Source organism: Geotrypetes seraphini, chromosome 10, assembly GCF_902459505.1.
Source record: "Geotrypetes seraphini chromosome 10, aGeoSer1.1, whole genome shotgun sequence".
Taxonomy (NCBI): domain Eukaryota; kingdom Metazoa; phylum Chordata; class Amphibia; order Gymnophiona; family Dermophiidae; genus Geotrypetes; species Geotrypetes seraphini.
The window spans coordinates 109,020,091-109,044,635 of record NC_047093.1 but is presented as its reverse complement, the minus strand read 5'-3'; positions in this window follow the sequence as shown (position 1 = coordinate 109,044,635).

Genomic DNA, 24,545 nt, shown 5'->3' with positions numbered 1-24,545 from the left:
TACTACTCTCGATCCTTTTTTAAATATCGGCGTGACGTTCGCTATTTTCCAGTCTGTCCTGTTTTGATTGACAGGTTGGCAAGTTTTTGCAATAGTTCTCCGATTTCCACTTTTAGCTCTTTCAAGACTCTCGGATGAATTCCGTCTGGTCCAGGAGATTTGTCACTTTTGAGTTTGTCTATCTGGCGGTAAATCTGGTCCAGGTCCACTTCTACTGTGGTAAGGCTGTCCTCTGTTGCTCCTTTGAACACTTTTACTGCTGCTGGAATTGTCGCAGTGTCTTCCTTTGTAAAGACAGACACAAAGAAGGAATTTAGTCTGTCTACGATTTGTTTGTCTTCCTTGATGTCCCCTTTCCCTCCCTGGTCGTCCAGCGGTCCCACCGCTTCTATTGCAGGTTTTCTCCCTTTCACGTACCTGAAGAAGGGCTTGAAGTTTTTGGCTTCCTGCGCTATTTTCTCCTCATAGTCCTTTTTGGCATCCCTCACCGCCCTGTGACACTTCTTCTGATCTTGCTTGTGTTTGTTCCAAGTTTCGGTTGTTTTCGTGCGTTTCCATGCTTTAAAGGAGTCCTTCTTTTCTTTTATGGCTTCCTTCACTCTTTAGTAAGCCACGCCGGCTCTCTTTTGCCTTTGGTTTTCTTTGATTTGGACATCCGCGGAATGTAGAGGCTTTGTGCTACCGTGATAGTATTTTTCAGGAGGGACCATGCCTGTTCTACCGTTTTGACTTTGCCCATTTTTTTCTTGATCCGTTGTTTCACCATGGCTCTCATGCTATCGTATCTTCCCCTTTTAAAGTTTAAAGTCATGGTTGAGGTTTTAGTACCTTTCCCCTTCTTGACATCGAGTTTGAAGTTGATCATGTTGTGGTCGCTCATCCTCAGCGGAACCGTGACTTCTACTTCCTTTGTCAGCCCCATAATGCCATTTAGGACCAAGTCCAAGGTAACGTTTCCTCTTGTCGGCTCTCCCACCAATTGAGGAATGAGAGGAGAAGAGTGTCTCTTCTGCATTCCTGTGTCTTTTGATATTTCCCTTTCCAGTGGTTGCTGCCCATAAGTCTTTTCTCCTCTCTCCTAGGGTTACCAGATTTATGTCCTGAGAAACCCGGACACATGGCCCCGCCTCGTTCTGCCCCTAGCCATGTCCCATTCTGCCTCTAGCCCTGCTCCCGCAAAACCTTGTCTTTGTTTTCCAACATGCGGCTGCATCTGGAGCATCTCCAAGCATGCGCAGATGCATGTGATATAATCCATGTATGCTCAGAGGCCCTCCAGACGTGGCTGGGAGGTCAGGGCTTTCCAAAACCAGGTTCAAACTACCGGGTTTTGGAAAGTCCGTCAGGGTACCCAGACAGTCCTCTGAAAAAAGGACATGTCCGGGTTTTCCCGGATGTCTGTTAACCCTCTCTCCTGTCTTGTTTCATTCCCTTACTACACCTGTCTTTAATATACTGATTTTTCCTTTTTGGCTCTTCCAACCACTCAAATGCCAGCCTTTCCTTCTTTTTACTTTTCAGTTACCTTTCAACTTCCCATGCTTATCTCTCCCATTTTCCATCTCACACTTTCCCCAGTCTTCTTTACTCTTCTTTCTTTCATCTACTCCTCATTACCACACTTCTACTTCTGTACTCCCTATCTTCCTCTCTATTTCTTATTACATTTCTACTTCTGTACTCTCTCCTCCTCCCCTCATTCACCTCCTTTTCCACCCCTGTACCTTGGTCTTTCCCACAATTCCACAATTTCCAGCACTTCCACTTCCTCCAAATTTTGTAGCCCAGCATCTCCTCTCCCTTTCTCATGGCCTGACATCTCCATGTCTTTTTTTCTTCACTATCTTCCTATCCCATCTCTCTTCCCACCTGTCCCTCCCCCCATGATCCATCATCTCATCTCATCTCCTCTCTCTTTCCTCCCCCTCAGGGCCCAACATTGCTCACACTCTCTTTCCTGCTGTTCTCTCATTCTCTCAACCTATGATCCAGCACCTTTCCTGTCCTCATCTAACATTTCCTCCTTCTCTCCCTCCCTCTCAACCCCTGCTCCAACGTTCAGTGGTACCTCGATTTACGAGTGCACTGGTTTGTGAGTGTTTTGCAAGACGAGCAAAACACTCAGTAAACTTTTGTCTCGTAAACCGAGCACTGCCCCGATAAATGAGCACTCAGCAATGGTGGCCCAGGGGTGAGTACCTGCCTGCGGGTGCTGCAGCGATTCCAAAGTGGTGCTTGTACGTGGTGAGCGTGTTGTCGGGGCAGCAGCTGACTTAGGAGAGGAGAGGAGAGGTGAGGCCGCGCACATGCTCGTTCAGGATGACGGCCGGCTTGGATCGAGAGCCGGTAGGCGCTGACGGAGGGCAGAGGCATCAGCCGAAGCGGGAGGGCAGCCACACGGGGACCCAGAGGGAAGGAAGACACCACTTTGGAATCGCTGCAACACCTGCAGGCAGGTACTCACCCCTTGGCTACCATTGCAAACTTTGGTTGTGGAACAAATCTTCTGAGTTTGCATTAAGGCCTATGGGGAACTTTGCTTTGATAAACGAGCGTTTTGGATTACGAGCATGATCCTGGAACGGATTATGCTCGTAAACCAAGGTACCACTGTATTTCTTGTTCTTCCTGACTGCCCTTCCACTTAGCATCTTCCCCTCCCAAGGCACTGGGTTCAACATCTTTCCAATTCTCTTCCCTCCCAAGGGTGTAGCCTTGGGAGGGTGTAGCCTTGGGGAGAGGGGTAGCTGGGGACCCAGGCCATCTCCTTTAGTGGCAATGCTTGGCATTCTATCACCTTACAAACTATGCAGTCCAGTATCTCTCTTCTTTTTCTCCTCCCCATGGTCTGTCTTCTCCTCTTGCTGACCCGGGAGCTTTCTTTCTGCATGACGGACCGTGCAGAAAGGAAAAGACAGAGGGAGGATGAAAAAGAGAGAAACAATGGATCAAAGGAGGTGGGGGAGGAAAAATTGCATCTCTACCCACCGGGGGGTGCGGGGGTAGAGGAATGTGTTGACTCCACATTCCATCCCTGCCCCATCCAAATTTGAGGGCCGCATAAGTCCTTGTAAACCCTTCCTCTCATTGTCCATCATCCATCTCTCCATCTCTCTCTCCCACCCCTGTTTCATAATTTATTTTATCTAGTCCTCCCTCCCCCCATCTGTGGCCTGCATTTTCCCATCTCTCTCATCCCTCCCCACCCCTACGCCTGGGCAGACTTAAAACTGCTCCAGTAGGCCCCGTGGTCCAGATACTTATTTCCATTCAGTCCATCTCCCATGTTTCCCATCACCTTCCCAATATCATTTGAACATCCAAATGCAATGGCATACCTAGTATATTTGAAATCCAGGGCTGATCATTTCTTTAACACCCCCCTCCTCTATATAAAAAAATATTTTAGTAATAATTCATGAGTCACACAACAAGGGTGCACCTAGGAAAAGGCAGCATCACAAACACTGTAGTGAGCATTAGAAATCAATACACCCATTGTAAAACTAAACAAACCAGATTAATACAGGTTGATCCTGCACAGTAAATGTTATAGAAAAACAATGTCCTTTTCATACATACAGAACACAGATACACCCTCACCTAGTATGGAATAAGTAATCACAAACTAAAAATATGTAGACAAAAGTTAAACTGAGTCCCAAAGAAGCCATACTCTGCATAGGGTGAAACACTACAGAGACAGTGGCACATGGCCCCTAATACTGTGCAAAATATAAAGATAGTAGATGTAAATGTGGAAAAAAAAAGACAAATAACAATCACCACTTTACAAATTAACAAATAGAAATAAAACAAAAATTGAAAGGCGGGAGCCAGAAGGCCTTGAGCATGCACAAATGCTCAAGGCCCAGTCCGGCAAGCAGCACGATCTTTGGGCACTGGCACCTCCTGGGAGTGTGGGCGTTCGCGAGGGGGGGCGATGCATGTTGGCGGCATTTGCGAGTGTGAGGGGCGATGCAAGTTCACGGGGGGGGGGATGTGGAAGCGCACTAGTGGCCTCGGGAGTGGAGGGGTATTTTGGGAATGTGGTGGGGTGGGGTGGATTAGTGCCTGTGGCCATGGTGGGGGGGGGGGTTGGAATCAATCGAGTTTCCCTTACTTCCTATGGAGAAACTCGCTTTGATATATGAGTAATTTGGTTTACGAGCATGCTTCTGGAACAAATTATGCTCGTAAACCAAGGTTCCACTGTATTAGCAATTGTTTTGTCTATGGTGGGACTAATATGGGATAGCAATGGCCATGGGAAGCAAAGCAGCTTGACATGTTGACCCTGCCTTCACAGAACCTCACTTTCATGTCAGTTCCACGACCCCCTCGATGGGCCTTACGAACCTCCATTATTGACTCCCACTGTTTCCAGTGCATCAGAGGCCCCTTCAACATCCAGGTTGGACACCTCAAGTGTTTGTCTCTGTGGTCCTTCAACACTTCCTCCTCTACCTGGCACCCCTGGCCTGCCAACAGCACCTTTAACCTACCAGTCAAGCCCCTTATAACTTACTCCACAGAACCTCCTATGATCAGTGGCCAGCTCCTGATAGTCGGTATTGGCTCTGTTGCCTGTTCGCTTACTCCTGGTTGCCTGCTAACTTGTGTACTCGATATGATCCGCCCCAGCTTCTTCCTGCTACTGCTGGCCGATAGTGAATGCCTGGGGGCCCGGTATTTAATTCCAGAACATAAGAACATAAGCAATGCCTCCGCTGGGTCAGACCTGAGGTCCGTCATGCCCAGCAGTCCGCTCACGCGGCGGCCCAACAGGTCCAGGACCTGTGCAGTAATCCTCTATTTATATCCCTCTATCCCCTTTTCCAGCAGGAAATTGTCCAATCCTTTCTTAAACCCCTGTACTGTACTCTGCCCTATTATGCCCTCTGGAAGCGCATTCCAGGTGTCCACCACTCGTTGGGTAAAGAACTTCCTAGCATTCGTTTTGAATCTGTCCCCTTTCAACTTTTCCGAGTGTCCTCTTGTTCTTTTATTTTTCGAAAGTTTGAAGAATCTATCCCTCTCTACTCTCTCTATGCCCTTCATGATCTTATAAGTCTCTATCATATCCCCTCTAAGTCTCCTCTTCTCCAGGGAAAAGAGACCCAGTTTCTCCAATCTCTCAGCGTATGAGAGGTTTTCCATCCCTTTTATCAAACGTGTCGCTCTCCTCTGAACCCTCTCAAGTAACGCCATATCCTTTTTAAGGTACGGAGACCAATATTGGACGCAGTATTCCAGATGCGGGCGCACCATCGCCCGATACAATGGCAGGATAACTTCTTTCGTACTTGTTGTAATACCCTTCTTGATTATGCCTAGCATTCTATTTTCTTTCTTAGTGGCTGCTGCGCACTGTGCCGTCAGCTTCATTGTCATGTCCACCATTACCCCCAAGTCCCTTTCTTGGTTACTCTCATTCAATAATATCCCTCCCGTCGTATAGTTGTACCTCGGGTTTCTGTTTCCCACATGCAATACTTTACATTTCTCAACATTGAACTTCAACTGCCATCTCGCCGCCCATTGCCTCAGTTTGTTCAAGTCCCTTTGCAATTCTTCACATTCCTCTTTAGTCCCAGCTCCACTAAATAGTTTTGTATCGTCCAAAAATTTTATTATCTCACACTGCACTCTCCAACCCCTTATAGATTGGTAAATGGGGTGACGACTGGCCTGATGAACAGATCATTGCTGTTTATGGACCTGCAACTTGGGCTGAGGATGGCTCATGGGGCTATCGCACCCCCGTCTACATGCTTAACCGCATTATTCGCTTACAAGCTGTTCTTGAACTCATCACCAATGAAACTGCTCGGGCACTTGTCACTATTGGTAAGGCCAATGAGAAAATGCATACGGATATCTATCAGAATCGTTTAACCCTGGATTACTTGCTAGCTACAGAAGGCTGCGTTTGCGGCAAGTTCAATCTCTCAAACTGTTGCCTTGAACTTGATGAAGATAGTAAAGTGATCGAGGACGTTGTTGATCGTATCACGAAGCTAGCTCATGTCCCTGTTCAAACCTGGTGTGGCCTCACTGCTCCTTAGACTCCTGGCTACCCTCCAGCCCTGCCCTGAAGACTATCCTGTTTATCTTTGCCTTATCTTCCCTGCTCCTTTGTTGTCTGGTCCCCATGTTCCTGATACTACTACATCGCACTGTTGACACTGCCGTTAACCGCTCTACTGCCACCCTGGCCCTTGCTCTCTCTCAGTACCACAATCTCCCTATCACTGACCCTGATTCTCCTCCTTCCTGAATTTGTCAGACTCGTCATTTTTCTTTTTGACTAGACTGAAAGGGGAAATGAAGGGGTCAGCAACCCTCATTATGATTATAACTGAATTACTTTGCCTGAAGTAATGTGGGCCTTGCTCATTATTTTAGGATAAGTTTCATTTCCTTAATTTACTCATTATTTTAGAAAACTGGTTGTGCATGTTTCATCTCCTTAGTAGGGTGCCTTTTCTGGGAAATCACGTGTTGCATTCCTGTTTCTGCTCTAAGAAAGTGATAACTCTGAAAAAACTCTTCGAAAGAACCTTCGCTTTTCAAGCAGCCAAACTAAATTCTTGGCTCGCCCAAATTATACTTGATGCCTCTTCATATCTTAACTTTAGAAAACATATCAAATCTCAACAGACCAAATCCTTAACGTACTCCTCCGCTCCCCTTCCCTTTCCTTTAAGCTTGTTTGCTCCCTCCTTATAGCTTGTATGTATCTGTTTCCTTCTCTTAAATTCAATGTATATGCTTACCATATGTACTGTATATAGTCTTTTCCCTGACTTAAATTGTAAATGTATAACTAGTTTGACTTTATGATTGCGCTACTATGTTCTTCAATTTCAACCACATTGTTTGTATTTCAACTGACTGTTGTGAACCGCCTAGAACTCCCTGGGTATGGCGGTATACAAAATAAAAATTATTATTATTATAATGTGCCTCGCCCTCCTGGACATGTAACAATCAAAACTGCAATGCATAGATAAGTTGTGTATTTACTATAGGCTCATAAGGACACCCAGATGACCAATGGTATGCTTTGTATTAGGACCAATCATGAGTTGTAAAACTGTCAATAGTTAACCTATAGAAACCCCCTTGTAGTATCCAATATGTATATGAGAATGGTATAAAGGAACTTGCTTTTCCTCATTTGGACACGTCTGAGGCAGAACCTTTATTGCATCTCTGGTTTTGTGTCTGCACAAGTGACCTTTCATTACTATTATTATAATAATTATTAATTTGATGGATTTAAAAAGGGAATTTCTGATGTGGTCTTTGAGCCAGGGGCCATCAGTTAGAAAGGTGTTACAAAAGGTAGGACTGAGCCAACTGCCTTCCAAATTTATTAAAATTTTGATAAAACGCAAATAACGATTTCTAAGCGTTTACCAAATTGTATTAAAATAAGGGGAAAACAGTGAATATATAAATACCGACTAAACAATACATCACAAGCATGGAACGATAGGAAAGTGAGAACTACAATTCAAAAGTAAAAAAAAACATAAAGAGTAAACAACAATAGGGAACCAAGGAAATAAAAATTATTAGATAGCCTTGGCTATTTCCAAGTCTATTAAGCAGTTGTAAGCATCTCGGAAGAGGTAGCTCCTTAGATTTCCCTTAAATTTTTCTAGATTTTTTCCGCCCTGATATAAAGTGGCAGGGAATTCCATATTGTAGGGGCCGTAACTGCAAATGAAGTGACCAGACATGTGCTGATGATTTTCAGGGATGGTGTATAAAGCACAGTTACTTACCGTAACAGGTGTTATCCAGGGACAGCAGGCATATATTCTCACATGTGGGTGACGTCATCTACGGAGCCCCGGCGCGGACAGCTTTTCAAGCAAACTTGATTGAAGTTTCAAGTTTGCACACTGCACCACGCATGTGCATGCCTTCTCGCCCACTAGAGGGCGCATCCCACCTCGTGGTCCTCAGTTCCATAACTAGCAAGGAAGCCATCCCCGGGGAGGCGGGCGGGTTGTGAGAATATATGCCTGCTGTCCCTGGATAACACCTGTTACGGTAAGTAACTGTGCTTTATCCCAGGACAAGCAGGCATGATATTCTCACATGTGGGTGACCTCCAAGCCAACCAAAAAAAAGGGCAGGTGGGAGGATGGCAATTTAGGAAAACAGATTTTGCAAAACTGACTGGCCAAACCGGCCGTCACTCCTGGATAAAGTGTCCAGACAGTAATGAGAGGTGAATGTATGAACCGAAGACCAAGTGGCAGCCTTACATATGTCCTCCATCGGAGTGGATCGGAGGAAAGCTATCGAAGCTGCCATCGCTCGGACCTTGTGCCCCGTGACTCGACCCGGGGGAGGAAGGCCAGCCTGAGCATAGCAAAAGGAAATGCAAGCAGCCAACCAGTTAGACAGAGTGCGCTTGGAAACTGGATGCCCTAATCGATTGGGATCGAAGGACAAAAACAATTGAGGGACCTTCCGATGAGACCTGGTGCGTTGAAGGTAATACGCCAACGCCCTCTTACAGTCAAGCGTGTGAAGCGCCGCCTCGCCAGGATGGGAGTGGGGCTTGGGAAAGAACACAGGAAGGACAATGGACTGATTGAGGTGGAAATCAGAAACAACCTTAGGGACAAACTTAGGATGGGTGCGGAGAACCACCTTGTCATGATGGAAGACGGTGAAAGGGGGATCCGCAACCAAGGCTTGCAACTCCCCAATCCGCCTAGCGGAGGTGAGGGCAATCAGAAACACCACCTTCCAAGTCAGAAATTTCAAGAGGGACTTGTTGAGTGGCTCAAAAGGGGGTTTCATCAGTTGAGCTAAAACCACATTCAAATTCCACACGACAGAAGGAGGCTTAAGAGGGGGACAAACCCTGAGTAGCCCTTTCATGAAGCGTGTCACCAAGGGATGGAGTGACAGAGGGCGTCCATCCAGATGTTGGTGGAAAGCAGAAATCGCACTAAGATGAACACGCACCGAAGTGGTTTTCAAGCCAGAGCGCGACAAATGGAATAAATAGTCCAAAACCGAGGATACCGGAACCGATACCGGATCCAGGTGAAAAGACGAGCACCAGGTGGAAAACCTGGTCCATTTCTGCGAATAGCAAAGCCTCGTCGAGATCTTGCGGGAGGCTTCCAACACCTCTCTCACCGATTGAGACAGGTCCGGAGGAGTCAGGGAACAAGAAACCAAGCTGTCAGGTGCAATGACTGCAGATTGGGATGTAACATGGATCCTTGACTCTGAGACAGCAGAGAAGGAAAGACAGGCAGAGGAAGAGGCTCCCTGGCACTGAGCTGAAGTAGCAGGGAGAACCAGTGCTGACGCGGCCACCGAAGTGCTATGAGAATCATCGTGGCCGTGGACGATTTTAGATGTACTAACGTTCGCATGATCAGAGGGAAAGGAGGGAATGCATACCGGAACCTCCCTTCCCAATCGAGGAGGAAGGCATCCGCTTCCAGACGATCCCGCGAGTACATCCGAGAACAATACAGTGGTAGTTTGTGTGTCTCCGGAGAGGCAAACAGATCCACCTGTGGCGTTCCCCAGCGAGCGAAAACCTCGCGCAGAACTGCTGAGTGTAGAGTCCACTCGTGCGGTTGCAGAAGTCGACTGAGTTTGTCCGCCAGACAATTCAGTTCTCCTTGGATGTAGACCGCCCGGAGGAAGATGTTCCGGGAGACCGCCCACTCCCAAAGGCGAAGAGCCTCGGAACAGAGGGGCCAAGACCCCGTTCCCCCCTGCTTGTTCACATAGTACATTGCCACCTGATTGTCCGTGCGGACGAGGACCACCTGGTCCTGCAATATGTGAACGAAGGCTCGAAGTGCTAGGAAGATGGCCCGCAGCTCTAGCACGTTGATATGACACCGACGGTCTTCTGCCGACCACAGGCCCTGCGTGCGAAGACCGTCGAGGTGGGCTCCCCACGCGTACTCCGAGGAGTCCGTGGTCAGGACCTTGCGAAAAGGAGGAGTGCGAAACAGTAGCCCCGTGGACAGATTTGAAGAGTCTGTCCACCAACGCAGCGATTTCCGCAAAAGCGGAGTCACCGAAATGAGGCGAGACACCGGATCGCACTCCTGACGCCACTGGGACGCGAGGGTCCACTGAGGGATCCTCAGATGTAGCCTCGCAAACGGCGTGACGTGTACCGTCGAGGCCATATGGCCGAGCAGCATCATCATGCGCTTGGCCGACACCCTCGATAGTTGAGAGACCTGGCGGCCCATCCGTACCAAGGCTTCCAACCGCTGGGTCGGAAGGTAGGAGCGCAGGCGCACCGTGTCCAGCACCGCACCTATGAATTGAAGAGACTGAGCCGGCCTCAACTGAGACTTTGGAAAGTTTATCTCGAACCCGAGAGTTTGCAGGAAGGCAATAGACTGTCGGGTCGCTGAGATAACCCCCTCCCTGGTCGGGGCTTTGATGAGCCAATCGTCCAGGTAAGGGAACACATGGAGCCCACGAGACCTCAGGGCTGCCGCAACCACCACCATGCACTTCGTGAATACTCGTGGGGACGCGGCCAGGCCGAAGGGCAGTACCCTGTACTGGAGGTGGAGGTCCCCCACCTGGAATCGTAAAAATCTTCGGCAGTCGGGGTGCACCGGAACATGGGTATATGCTTCCTTCAAGTCGAGGGAGCACATCCAGTCCCCTTCCTCCAAGAGAGGATACAAAACCGGGAGAGATAGCATTCGAAACTTCTCCCGGACCAGGAATTTGTTGAGCTTCCTGAGGTCCAGTATGGGGCGCAGGTCCCCGGTCTTTTTTGGGACCAAAAAGTAACGGGAGTAAAACCCCGTACCCCACTGGTCCTTGGGGACCGGCTCGACCGCCCGAAGCTTCAAGAGGGCTTTGGCTTCGGTCAGAAGGGTCGGGAGCTGCGAACGGTTGCAAGGGACTAAACTTGGGGGACTGTCCGGCGGCGAGGACACAAAGTTGAGCGAGTAGCCCTCGGAGACGATCCGGAGCACCCAAGCGTCTGAGGTAATCCCGGTCCATGCCTCCCGGAAGGACCGAAGATGCCCCCCGATAGGAAGGGGTTCCTGTGAAAGTGCGGAGGGGAACCCGCCCCGTCCGCTCAGCCCGTCAAAAGGAAGGCGCGGGCTTAGAAGGGCCCTGCGCCTGGGCTTGGGTTTGTCCCCCTCTGCCTCGCTGAGACGGACGTCTCGGAGGCGGTCTCGAGAAAGCCGGGGTCGACTTCTGAGGGTATCGGCGCGGCGGAGGCCGGAAAGGTTTCTGCGGCGGGGGCCTAGGTTTGGGGCGGACCAGGGATGCTAAAGAGCGCTCCTGCTCCGACAACCGCTTGGTCGCCGCATCCAATGACTCGTCAAATAACTCGGACCCCACACAAGGCAAGTCTGCAAGACGTTCCTGCAGGTTTGGGTCCATGTCGAGGGTGCGAAGCCAGGCCAAGCGGCGCATGGCCACTGCGAAGGCCGACACCCTCGAAACCAGCTCAAAGGCGTCGTACACTGCATGGAATAGGTACAACCGCAATTGAGACAGGTTGGACATAAACTTATCGAATCCTGCTCTTTGGGAGTCCGGTAACGAGTTTCGATATTGAGGAAGGTCCTTCACCATACCACGCAAATAGGAGGAAAAGGTGAAGGCGTAATTTAGAACCCTGGTGGCCATCAGGGAATTTGAATAAAGGCGACGGTCAAACTTGTCCAGGGTCCGCCCCTCCCTGCCGGGTGGAACCGCCGCAGAAACCCGTGAGGGCTGTGATTTTTTAAGAGCAGACTCCACCAGAAGAGACTGGTGGGAGAGCTGCGCCTTATCGAACCCTTTAGGGGGAATCGTCCTATACTTCGATTCCATTTTTGAAGGCACAGACGTGACTGTAAGAGGGTTTGACAAGTTCTTCAGCCAGGTCTGCAGAAGGACACTGTTGAGAGGGAGTCTAGGCACCTCTCTAGGAGGAGTGGGAAGGTCCTGTTCCTCCAAAAATTCTTTGGAATACCGAGAACCTACCATCGGGTCAATCCCCAGGGCTTGGGCCATGTCCTGAACAAAGGATGAAAATGAGGACGGCCTAGCCTGGGGAGACGGGGTTCTCGACCGCCCCACCGAGGAGAGGGGGGAGGCCTCATGAGAATAATGAGGATCCCTAACAGATCCCGAATCCCAGGATCCCCTCTCCAAGGCCCTCGAGGGGGAAGGGGAAATTATCCTCCTCGCAGAACCCTTGGGCGAGGACCCCGGGGTCCGTGGGACACTCTCCCATTTCCTCGGCGAGGCGGCACGGGAAGACTTCCCACGAGGTGAGCGGAGGAGCCTCGGGTTGTCGAGGCGCAACTCCGACACCTGCAGCGCCTCGCCCCCGAACGACGAGGAACGATCGCGCCGAGGCGAGCCTCGGGGCCGCTTAGACTTCCTCGATCGGCGCCTCGACCGAGGTCGCGTCGAGGGCGAGGCGTCCCGGGAGGACCCGGAGGAAGAGGAGGAAAGACGGCGCACTCTGCGCAACTTTTCTTTGGGCCTTACACTCCGCTCAGGAGGTTCCCCCGAGGTCGAGGTCAGGGGCGGGGCCGAGGCCGAGATGAACGGGGCCACAGTACCCGAGACCGAGGTCGCCGAGGCCGGGGCTCCCGAGGTCGAGGGAGCCGAGGCCGGGGCCTCCGAGACCGAAGGCGCCCCGGCCGAGGTCGAGGCCGCCGGAACCGCAGCACGTTGCAACACTTCCAGGGCTCCCGACAGCTCCGATGAGATCAGGGCTCGGAGGAGATCCTGGAAGGCCGGAATCCCCACGAAGGTGGGGAGTTCCGAGTCCGGGGCACACTCCCTGGAGGGCGACCTCGGTCTCGAGTATTCCCTCGGGGTGTGCGAAGTCGAGGTCCGATGCGGGGTCGGGGTCGACCCACCCGCCTTGGCCTGACTCGAGGATGGCTTCTTTGCTGAAGGGGATGGAACAGAGGACTTACCCGAAGCTGGCTTCGCTGACGACGCCTTCGAAGACGAGGGCCGAGGCGAAGCCGAGGCCCCCGAGGACGCCGAGGCCGAGGTCAAGGCCGGGGCCGAAGCCGAGGCCGACGTCGAGGCCTTAGGCGGCGCGTCGACGGCGAACAATTCAGCCATTCTGGCCTTACGGCGACGGAGGGCCCTGTTTTGGAAAGTAGCACAGCGATCACACGACGCTGTCGGATGTTCGGGCCCAAGACAGACAATGCACCACCGGTGAGGGTCAGTGATGGAAAGTAACCTCTCACACCGGCTGCACTTTTTGAATCCCGTAACAGGACGGGACATCCACGAAGAAAAAGAAGAAGGCCGGGAACGACCGACGTCCCGCGGCCACGGCTTCCGGGAGCCCCCGGAGCCCAACGAAAAACAAAATAAATTTTTTTTTTTTTTTTTAAAGAAAAGAACAGAAAACAAAGCAGCACCGCGAACTAATTCGATGAAAAACAAACTAAACGCGGCAGCTAGAAGGCAAAACACTGGAGCTCAGATCCACAGGGCTTTCTTGCTCCGCGGAAAAAATTGAACTGAGGACCACGAGGTGGGATGCGCCCTCTAGTGGGCGAGAAGGCATGCACATGCGTGGTGCAGTGTGCAAACTTGAAACTTCAATCAAGTTTGCTTGAAAAGCTGTCCGCGCCGGGGCTCCGTAGATGACGTCACCCACATGTGAGAATATCATGCCTGCTTGTCCTGGGATAAAGAAGATGTTGAGATGAGGATCTTAGGACTCTTGAAGGTTCATGTGGAATAGGGAGCTTGTGAATAAAGGCCGGTTCATTAAAGGGAGCTTGTGAATAAAGGCCGGTTCATTAGTGTTTTGGGATTTGAAGGAACTACCCCAGTCTGAACAATAGAAGCTAATTCTTGTGTTAAATACACCTATTACAAAAGCAAGGACTGAGCAAACTGACTTCAAAAGATTGTAAGCACACCTTTTCAGATAAGACAAAGGACATGGGGCTAGATTCACTAACCCTCCGATCCGTGGGCGATTGGAGGCAGGCCGACTGATTCGTCAACCATTTGCATGCAAATGAGGGTGATCAGAGGCATGCCCCAACTGACTGTACGGATCAGATTGAGCCCTGACAGTACTGACAGGAGAAGCAGCCTCCTGTCACTGCTGTCAGGGCTCTAGACAGGCTGCTTTGTGGCCTGGGCTGTTCCTCTGTCGCATTACTGATGACATCATCAGCAACGTGGCAGAGGAATGTCCCAAGCTGCGAAGCAGCCTGTCTAGATTGCTGCCGGTTTGTTATAAGGTCAGCGGGGAGGGGGAGGGGGGAGAAGTGCTGCTGCTGCCGGCAACTAAGGCTTATTTTCAGGGGTAGGGCTTATATTAAGACCTGCCCTGCAATCATGCTTGGGCTAAATTTTCGAGAAAACATGGTATATATAAAAGTATCATTACTTCTTATTTTTATGATCTATAGGTGGCCAAACAGGTTGAAAAAGGTGATGGCAAAAGCTAGAAGGATGCTAAGGTGCATAGGGAGAGGTATGGCCAGTAGGAAAAAGGAGATATTGATGCCCCTGTATAAGTCTCTGGTAAACTAAACCTTAAATTTATATACCGCATCCTCTCCATAAAGATAGAGCGCGGCACAGTTTGACCTCGTTTAGAATATTGTGTATAATTTTGGAGACTGCACCTTCAAAAAGATATAAACAGGATGGAGGCGGTCCAGAGGAAGGCTAATAAAATGTTAGGTAGTCTTTGGATACGGTGTATGGCAGGGGTGCCCACACTTTTTTGGTGATATACCAACAATAAAATTTAAAGAAACACAAAGCACAAAGAGAAAATGTTAATTATCATTTGTATTTGGGGTTTTTTTTTCAGAGGTCATGGCAGATGACTTTATGCAATGTCACCTCAGTAACCACTATACATAAATAGACAAATGCACCCTTTCTTTTTACTAAACGGCAATAGTGTTTTTTATCGCAGGGACCTGCGCTGAATACCCTACGCTGCTCTTGACGCTCATAGGATCCTTGCACTAAAATCCGCTACTGCGGTTTAGTAAAAGGGGGCCATAGTGCAAAATATAGACAGCAGATATAAATTCTCAAAATGGACACATTTTGATCACTAAATTGAAAATAAAATCATTTTTCCTACCTTTGTTGTCTGGTGATTTCACGAGTATCTGGTTGCACTTTCTTCTTCTGACTGTGCATCCAATATTTCTTCCCTTTTTTCAGCCTCCTGCATGCTTCAGCTCCTCCAGACTACATTCCATTCCCCAACCAACATCTCTGTCTGACAATGAGTCCAACTTTTTCTTCCTCTCTCCCTGGCCCTCCTCTTTCTTTCTTTCTGTCTCCCTGTCCACCTTTCTTTCTTATTCTCTCTGTCTGTCTTTGTCTCCCTGCCCACTTTCTTACTTTCTGTCTCTGTCTCCCTGCCCCCCTTTATTACTTTCTTTCTCTCTGTCTGTCTTTCTTTCTGTCTCCCTGCCCCCTTTCTTTCTTTCTCTCTCCAAGGTCCCCCTTTCTTTCTTTCTGTCTCTCTGTTCTGCCTCCCTAACTTTCTGTCTCCCCTTTCTTTTTCCCCAAGTCACTGCCGGGGCTGTTGCCTGATGAAGGTTGTGATTGAATCATATTTCTTTAATTTGTAGATTAGTCTAACGTCTGTGTTCTGGATGAGCTGCAGTTTGTGGATAAGAGTGGTGTTGATGTCAAGGTAGGCGGAGTTGCAATAGTCCAGTTGAGGTAAGACCATCATCTGAATGATCAAAGCAAAGTGATGTAGGTGGAAGTATGGTAAACAGGCCCCCAAGCCACCGCCGTCTGGGAACAGGCCTCCAAGCTGCCGCCATTGCCGCCAAATTCTCCCTGTTTCCTGATGCCGCAACAGGACAACAGCCTTCTCCCCCGATGTCAATTCTGACATCGGAGAGGAAGTTCCGGGCCAACCAGGCAGTAATTTGGGGGCGGGAGGGTGCTTCTGTAGTCACTGCTTGCCTGTTGTGGCGTCGGGGAACAGGGAAAATGCAAAAGCAATGCGAGTCTATTACGGAGCCTGGGATGGGCTTTGAGATCGACTCGCATTGCCTTTGCGATCTAATCTATCACCTGGTGTATGGTGATAGAGTTAAAGATCTCAATATGTATACTTTGGAGAAAAGACAGGAGAGGGGAGATATAATTGAGACATTTAAATAACTACATGGTATAAATGCGTATGAGGCAAATCTCAGTTGAAAGGAAGCTCTGGAATAAGAAGGCATTAGGATGAAATTAAGAGGTGATTGACTCAGGAGTAATTAAAAAAAATACTTTATTACAGAAAGGGTGATAGATACGTGGAATAGTCTCATGGTAGAGGTGGAGGAGACAAAGACTGAATTCAAGAAAGCGTAGGACAGCACATGGGATCTCGTAGGGAGAGGAGGAGAATTTGGATGCTGTAGATGGGCAGACTGGATGGGTCATTTGACCTTTCTCTGCCATCTATGTTGCTTCCTTGGCCAATCTTTTACAAAGCTTAAATGTAATCTTTTACAATTATGCTGATGACATCACAATACTGATACCAGTCATAAGAACATAAGCAATGCCTCCGCTGGGTCAGACCTGAAGTCCATCGTGCTCAGCAGTCCGTTCACACGGTGGCCCAACAGGTCCAGGACCTGTGCAGTAATCCTCTGTTTATACCCCTTTTCCAGCAGGAAATTGTCCAGTCCTTTCTTGAACCCCAGTATCGTGCTCTGCCCTATTACTCCCTCTGGAAGCGCATTCCAGGTCTCCATCACACGTTGGGTAAAGAAGAACTTCCTAGCATTCATTTTGAATCTGTCCCCTTTCAACTTTTCCGAATGCCCTCTTGTTCTTTTATTTTTCGAAAGTTTGAAGAATCTGTCCACTCCACTCTCTCTATGCCCTTCATGATCTTGTCTCTATCATATCCCCTCTAAGTCTCCTCTTCTCCAGAGAAAAGAGTCCCAGTTTCTCCAGTCTCTCAGTGTATGAAAGGTTTTCCATACCTTTTATCAGACGTGTCGCTCTCCTCTGAACCCTCTCGAGTAACACCATATCCTTCTTAAGGTACGGCGACCAATATTGGACGCAGTACTCCATATGCGGATGCACCATCGCCTGATACAACGGTGGGGTAACTTCTTTCATTCTGGTAGTAATACCTTTCTTGATTATACCTAGCATTATATTTGCTCTCTTAGCGGCCGCTGCGCACTGTGTCGTCGGCTTCATTGTCATGTCTACCATTACCCCTAAGTCCCTTTCTTGGGTACTTTCCTTCAATAAATCCTTCCCATCGTATAGCTGTACCTCAGGTTTCTGCTTCCCACATATAGTACTTTACATTTCTCAACGTTGAACTTCATCTGCCATCTCGTCGCCCATTCCCCTAGTTTGTTCAAGTCCCTTTGCAATGCTTCGCAGTCCTATTTAGTCCGAGCTCCTCTAAATAGTTTGGTGTCGTCTGCAAATTTTATTATCTCGCATTTCGTCCCTGTTTCTAGATCATTTATAAATATATTAAATAGCAGCGGTCCGAGCACTGAGCCCTGCGGAACACCACTCTTGACACTCCTCCAGTCCGACTAGTGGCCCTTCACTCCTACTCTCTGTTTCCTACCCGCCAACAAGTTTCTGATCCATCTATGTACATCTCCTTCCACCCCATGGTTCTTCAGTTTCCAAAGTAGGCGTTCATGGGGTACCTTGTCAAAGGCTTTTTGGAAATCTAGATATATGATGTCTATGGGGTCTCCTCTGTCCATCTATTTGTTAATTCCTTCAAAGAAGTACAATAAGTTCGTTAGGCACGATCTCCCCTTCCAGGTGGCTGGTTATCAGAAGTATGTTTCTTTCAAAATGTTCATCGATGTTGTCTTTTATCAGTGCTTCTGCCATTTTCCCCGGAACTGAGGTCAGACTCATCGGTCTGTAGCTTCCCGGGTCACCTCTTGATCCCTTTATAAAGATGGGCATTACATTGGCTATCTTCCAATCCTCCGGGATCATGCCTGTTTTCAGGGATAGATTGCAAATTTGCTGCAGTAGTTCCGCTATTTCCTCCTTTAGTTCCTTCAGAACCCTTGGATGGATTCCATCCGGACCTGGGGATTTGTCAGTTTTTAATTTTTCTAGCTGCCTGTGTACGTCTTCAAGGCTCACTTCCATGCAGTGGCGTACCTAGCATATGTGACACCCGGGGCCCATCATTTTTTGGCACCCCCCCATCTGTACAAAAAACATGATTTTTAGTAACAAGCCACACGTCACACATGAGTACCTAGGAAAAGGCAGCATCTTACATACTGCAGTTAGCAGTACAACAGCAATACACCCATTGTAAAACTAAACAAGCCAGACTAGTACAGATCAATCCTACACCGTCAATTCTAACAGAAAACCATGTCTTTCGAACACACAGAACACAGAAAACACCTTCGCCTAGTATTGAATATGTCATCACAAACTAACCCCTCCCCCTTTTACAAAACAGTAGTGTGGATTTTAGCCACTGTGGTAACAGCTCTGACGCTCATGGAATTCTGAGCATCAGAGCTGCTACCACCATGGCTGGTGCTACAAAACGCTCCACAGTTTTGTAAAAAGGGGGATAAAATAGAAATACATAGACAAAGGTTAAATTTAACCAGCAAGAAGCTGGACTCTGCATACAATGCAACACCACAGAAACAGTGACACATGTCTCCTAAAGCAATAAATAGAAAATTTTTGTTTTACCTTTGTCTTCTCTGGTTTCTTCTTGTTACTCTCTTCCTTCCATCCACTGTCTGCCATCTCTCTGCCCCTATATGGCATCTTCTCTCTTTCTATGCCCCTTCCAGAAACTATATGCCTCCCCCTTCCATCTCTTCTTTCACCCCCATTGGTCTGGCATCTCTCTCCTCTCCTTCCCTCTTCCACACCTCTCTTCTGCAATTCCTTTCTTCCCTCATTTTCCTTTTCAATTTATTTTCTGCATCCATCTAGATTACGTTCTTACTACCCTCTCATCAATTTCCTTTTTTACTGTCTACCTACAGCTCGCCACCTCTTTCCCTCACCCCTCCAGTATTTCCCTAACTCAATCCTTTTCCCCCATCATGTGCCCTCCTTTTATTTATCCCCTCTTTTCATCATGTGCCCTCTTTCTCTACCCCTTCCATCTAGTACCTTCTCCTCTCTCTGTCCACTTCCATCATCTGCTCCCCTCTTTCTCTCCTCCCATTTCCTTCCTGCATTTGCTCCCTTATCTCTCCCATCTGCACTTCCATCCAGCATGGGCTTCCTCTCTACCCACCACACTATCATCCAATGTCTGCCCTTTCTCTCTCCATTCACCCCACTTCAATCAGCATCTGCCCCCTTTCTTTCCCTCCGATCCAATTCCATCCAGTATCCTTCCCCCTTATGTCTCTCTCCCCTTTCCCTGTACATCAATTCCATCAGCACCACCCTTCCATACCACCCTGTCCCCTTTCTCTCCCTGTACCACTCTTTCATTCCAGCAGTCTTGCTCTTTTCTCGCGATGACTGTAGCTGCCAGCTGCCAGTCCACACCACTCCAACGTACTAGCTCTGGAGCAGAGTCGGTAGCCACGTGCTGGAAGGTCCCACGATGACTCCAGGCTTTGCTCTGGAAGAAGTAAGTTACGTCAGAGGGGGTTGACCCGGCAGACACAGGGAGTTGTGGCAAGGACCCGCGATGACTGCATCTGCCGGGTCCACCCCCTCCGACATAATGTCTGGCATTTGGTCTGGCATCCATCATCTTGGTCTGGCATCTTTCTCTTTTCATCTCTCTTTCCCTCCTCCCTGTGGGTTTTAGCATCTCTCTCTTCTCATTTCCTCCTCTCAGATCTGATATCTCTATTTCCATCCCCGTTCTCTGGCATCTCTCTCTCTCCTCTCTCTCTTCACTTCTCTGATCTTCCTTCTTTATTTTCTGCTTCCGTCTAAATTAAATTCTTTCTTACTATGCAGTCCTCAGTTTCTCTCTTTTCACTATGTCTACCCACAGCATGCCACCTCTTCCTTCACCCCTCCACTATCTCACTAACTCTATCTTCTTCCCCATCCAGCATATGTCCTTTTTCTTTATCTCTCTTTCCATCCAGTATGTGTTCTCTTTCTCCACTTCCATTCAGTATTTTCTCTTCCTTATCCCCACTTCCATCATCTGCCCTCTTCTCTCTCCCCACTTCCATCATCTTCCCCTTCTCCCCACTTCCATCATCTGCCCCTTCTCTCTCTTTCCCCCCACTTCCATCATCTGCCCCTTCTCTCTTTCCCTCACTTCCATCATCTGCCCCTTCTCCCTCCCCCTTCTCTCCACTTCCATCATCTGACCCTTCTCCCCACTTCCATCATCTGCCCTCTTCTCTCTCCCCTTTCTCCCCACTTCCAGCATCTGCCCTCTTCTTTCAATCTCTCCATCCACCACAGGCCCATCTTTCTCCCTTCCTCACCTTTCCAATTTTGGAAAACAAGATTGGCAACACCCCCCCCCCCCCCGGCCGTGATGACACTTAAGATCTGCAATGGGCCTCCTTCTACCCCCGGCATCAACAGAACTTCAGATCGGAAATGCAGTGCTCAGTCAAAAGCGGAAACAGGAAGCTGAGTCAGAGGGAAGCTTTTGACATGAGCATTAGAGAATGACACGGGGGAAAAAATCTGTCCCCATCACTGCACCGTCCCCTTCACTGCTCCATCACACCATTCCCTTCACCGCCCCGTCCCCGTTCCCGCAGTATCCACACAAGCCTCAGTACTGCAATATTTAGCTTATTCCTTCCTTATAAATCAAAGTTCTGGCTGATGAACTGGAGAAAGAGATGTTCAGCTGGCAGGGCTTTGTTTATAAATTTTTATCAACACAACTAATATACTACTTTATCCTGAAGCAAAAAAAGAAATAGAATTTTTTTCTACCTTTGTTGTCTGGTTTCTGATTTCCTCATCTTCTCATTCAATTCCTTCCATCCACTGTCTCTCTTCTCTCTGCATCTTCCATTTGCTCTGTTACTGTGCCTCTCCCTTTCTCCCCCCCCCTTCCAAATTGGTCTGGTACCAATCTTCTTCACTCCTCTCCCCCCCCCCATAGTCTGGCATCTCTGTCTTCTTCCCTTCCAGCATCTTCTCCCCACTCTCTGTTCCCCATTTCCCTTCAGCATCTTCTCCCCACTCTCTCTTCCCCATTTCCTTTCAGTGTCTTTCTCCCACTCTGTCTTCACCATGTCCTTTCAGCATCCTTCTCCCCCTCTGTCTTCCCCATGTCCTTTCAGCGTCCTTCTTCCCCTCTGTCATCCCCATGTCCTTTCAGCGTCCTTCTCCCCCTGTCTTCCCCATGTCCTTTCAGCATCCTTCTCCCCCTCTGTCTTCCCCATGTGCTTTCAATGTCCTTCTCCCCCTCTGTCTTCCCCATGTGCTTTCAGCGTCCTTCTCCTCCCCTCTGTCTTCCCCATGTCCTTTCAGCATCCTTCTCTCCCCCTCTGTCTTCCCCATGTCCTTTCAGCATCCTTCTCCCGCCTCTGTCTTCCCCATGTGCTCTCAGCATCCTTCTCCCCCTGTCTTCCCCATGTCCTTTCAGCGTCCTTCTCCCCCATCTTCCCTATGTGCTTTCAGTGTCCTTCTCCCCCCTCTGTCTTCCCCATGTCCTTTCAGCATCCTTCTCCCGCCTCTGTCTTCCCCATGTGCTCTCAGCATCCTTCTCCCCCTCTGTCTTTCCCATGTCCTTTCAGCATCCTTCTCCACCTCTGTCTTCCCCATATGCTTTCAGCATCCTTCTCTCCCTTTCTCTCTTCCCCATGTGCTTTCAGCGTCCTTCTCCCCCTGTCTTCCCCGTGTGCTTTCAGTGTCCTCCTCCCCCTCTGTCTTCCCCATGTGCTTTCAGCATCCTTCTCTCCCCTTCTGTTTTCCCCATGTGCTTTCAGCATCCTTCTCCCCCTCTGTCTTCCCCATGTGCTTTCAGTGTCCTCCTCCCCCCTGTTTTCAACATGTGCTTTCAGTGTCCTTCTCTCCCCATCTGTCTTCCCCATGTGCTTTTAATGTCTTTCTCTCCCCCTCTGTCTTCCCCGTGTGCTTTCAGTGTCCTTCTCCACCCTTCTGTCTTCCCCATGTGCTTTCAGTGTCCTTCTCCACCCTTCTGTCTTCCCCATGTGCTTTCAGCGTCCTTCTCCCCCCCTCTGTTTTACCCATTTCCCTTCAGCGTCTTTTCCTCTCCACCCCACCTTTCCTCTCTTTCTCCCTCCCTGCTCCTTACCTTTGTGGCACTTTCACCCTCCCCTTACCTTTGTGGTGCTTTCACCCCCCCCCCAACAGGCCTGGTCCGACAAACCTCCCTGTCCTGTGGCCGGCAACGTCTAAACGGCCTTCTTCCAGCCACCGGAGCGTTGTCATTGCATTTGGCTGCCGTAAAGAATTCCTATGAGCATTACAGAAGCATCAGAGCACTGAGGGGCAGCTTCTATAAACAAATGTCCCGACTGTAGATAGCGGTAGGCATTCTACTGCTGTCTAGCACCCAATCAGGACGCACGTTAAAAACCCCCCCAGAGGCAGAACACCTACATTGTATGTGTTTGTTGCGATCGAGTGAGATGCAAAAGGACACTTAAGCTCACCTAAGGCTGGGCATGGGTGTGGTTTCATCTGGAAGTGGAATTGGGCTAGCTTAAGCAACCCTAGGCATATTCCTAGGGCCATGACAGAATCCTGAAATGTAGGCCAGCAAAATATTGGCCTATATTTCAAATAGATGTGCCCATTAAACTGATTGCAGCAAGGGAATCTTCTGCTGCAATCAACTGAGCGGCTGCAGTCGGTAACTCACCACAAGTACTGTTGAATTCTTCAGGAGGGATGCCCACTTCCTCCAGATGCCGAACCCCTTCCCCATAGCAGCCAGGCATGAGAAATGCCCACTAAGGGAGGGGCCTTAGGCATCTGAGCCAATCAGGGCCTTAGGCCCCTCCTCGGTGCATCCCATAATGCACCAGGAAGGGGATGGCATGCCATTTCGGAGTGGCAGGCCTGCTGGACAGAATGTGTAAGCATCCCTCCAGCTGGACTTTCTCCTATGAGATACCGGGTGGGGGGGGTTTGTCGGGATAGACCTAAGGGTATGAGACGGGGGCCTGCAGCCATAGGGGGGTGTTGGGGGGGTACAGTTCATGGGGTATCGGGGATTCCAGGACGTTTGGAGGTTGAAGGTTCCACGGCAGGAAGGAGTGAGCATCTGTCCTGACTAGCTGCTTCTGGGGGGGTGGGGGCGTAGCAGCAGGTGGGAGTGGGTATCTCTCCTGCCCGCCTGCTTCGGGGTGCAGGAGTTTGGGGGCAGAAGGGAGTGGGCATCCTTCACGCCTGGCTACTTCAGGGGGGCAGGGTTCAGCAGCAAGAGGGAGTGGGCATCCCTCATGTTCGGCTGCTTTGGGGGACAGAGGTTCAGGTGCTGATTTCAACAGGACTTTGGGGGGTTCCCCTACCACAGCTGCTCAGCTGATCGCAGCAAGATGGCAAGGGATCCCTCGATCAGGCAGGAATAAATCTCTAACCAGTGCCTGTGACATTGGCGCCAGTTAGAGAATCGGGGTGGTTAGACAGGAATAGGCATCTGTTTGATAGGCAGATGCGATTCTGTATAGGACGCCAGTGTGCGATTCTCAGCTACTTCTTAGGCGGCTGCTGAGACCAGCATCCAATACAGAATCTGCCCCTTAGCACCTCGGGCTGCGGCAGAAACCTGTACTGCAGCTTAGTAAAAGTTAGGTGCCTAACTTTAAGAACATAAGAATAGCCTTACTGGGTCAGACCAATGGTCCATCAAGCCCAGTAGCCCGTTCTCACAGTGGCCAATCCAGGTCACTAGTACCTGGCCAAAACCCAAGTTGTAGCAATATTCCATGCTACCAATACAGGGCAAGCAGTGGCTTCCCCCGTGTCTTTCTCAATAACAGACTATGGACTTTTCCTCCAGGAACTTATCCAAACCTTTCTTAAAACCAGCTACGCTATCCGCTCTTACCACATCCTCTGGCAACGCATTCCAGAGCTTAACAATTACCTACTGGAAAAGGGGATAGAGGGGTATAGATAGAGGATTACTGCACAGGTCCTGGACCTGTTGGGCCGCCGCGAGACTGCTGGGCATGATGGACCTCAGGTCTGACCCAGCAGAGGCATTGCTTATGTTCTTATGTTAACTATTCTCTGAGTGAAAAATTTTTTTCTCCTATCGGTTTTAAAAGTATTTCCCTGTAACTTCATTGAGAGTCCCCTAGTCTTTGTAATTTTTGACGGAGTGAAAAATCGATCCACTTGTACCCGTTCTACTCTACTCAGGATTTTGTAGACTTCAATCAGATTTCCCCTCAGCCATCTCTTTTCCAAGCTGAAGAACCCTAACTGTTTTAATCTTTCCTCATACGAGGTGCCTTTTATAGAATTTTTCCCTTACAAGATCAGATGAGTCATTGCAGTCTTTTCTCTCTTCCCATTTCTTTTTTCTTTCTGCACACTGCTGTATTTCAATTATTGTAAGTTGATGTATGTGTTATTGT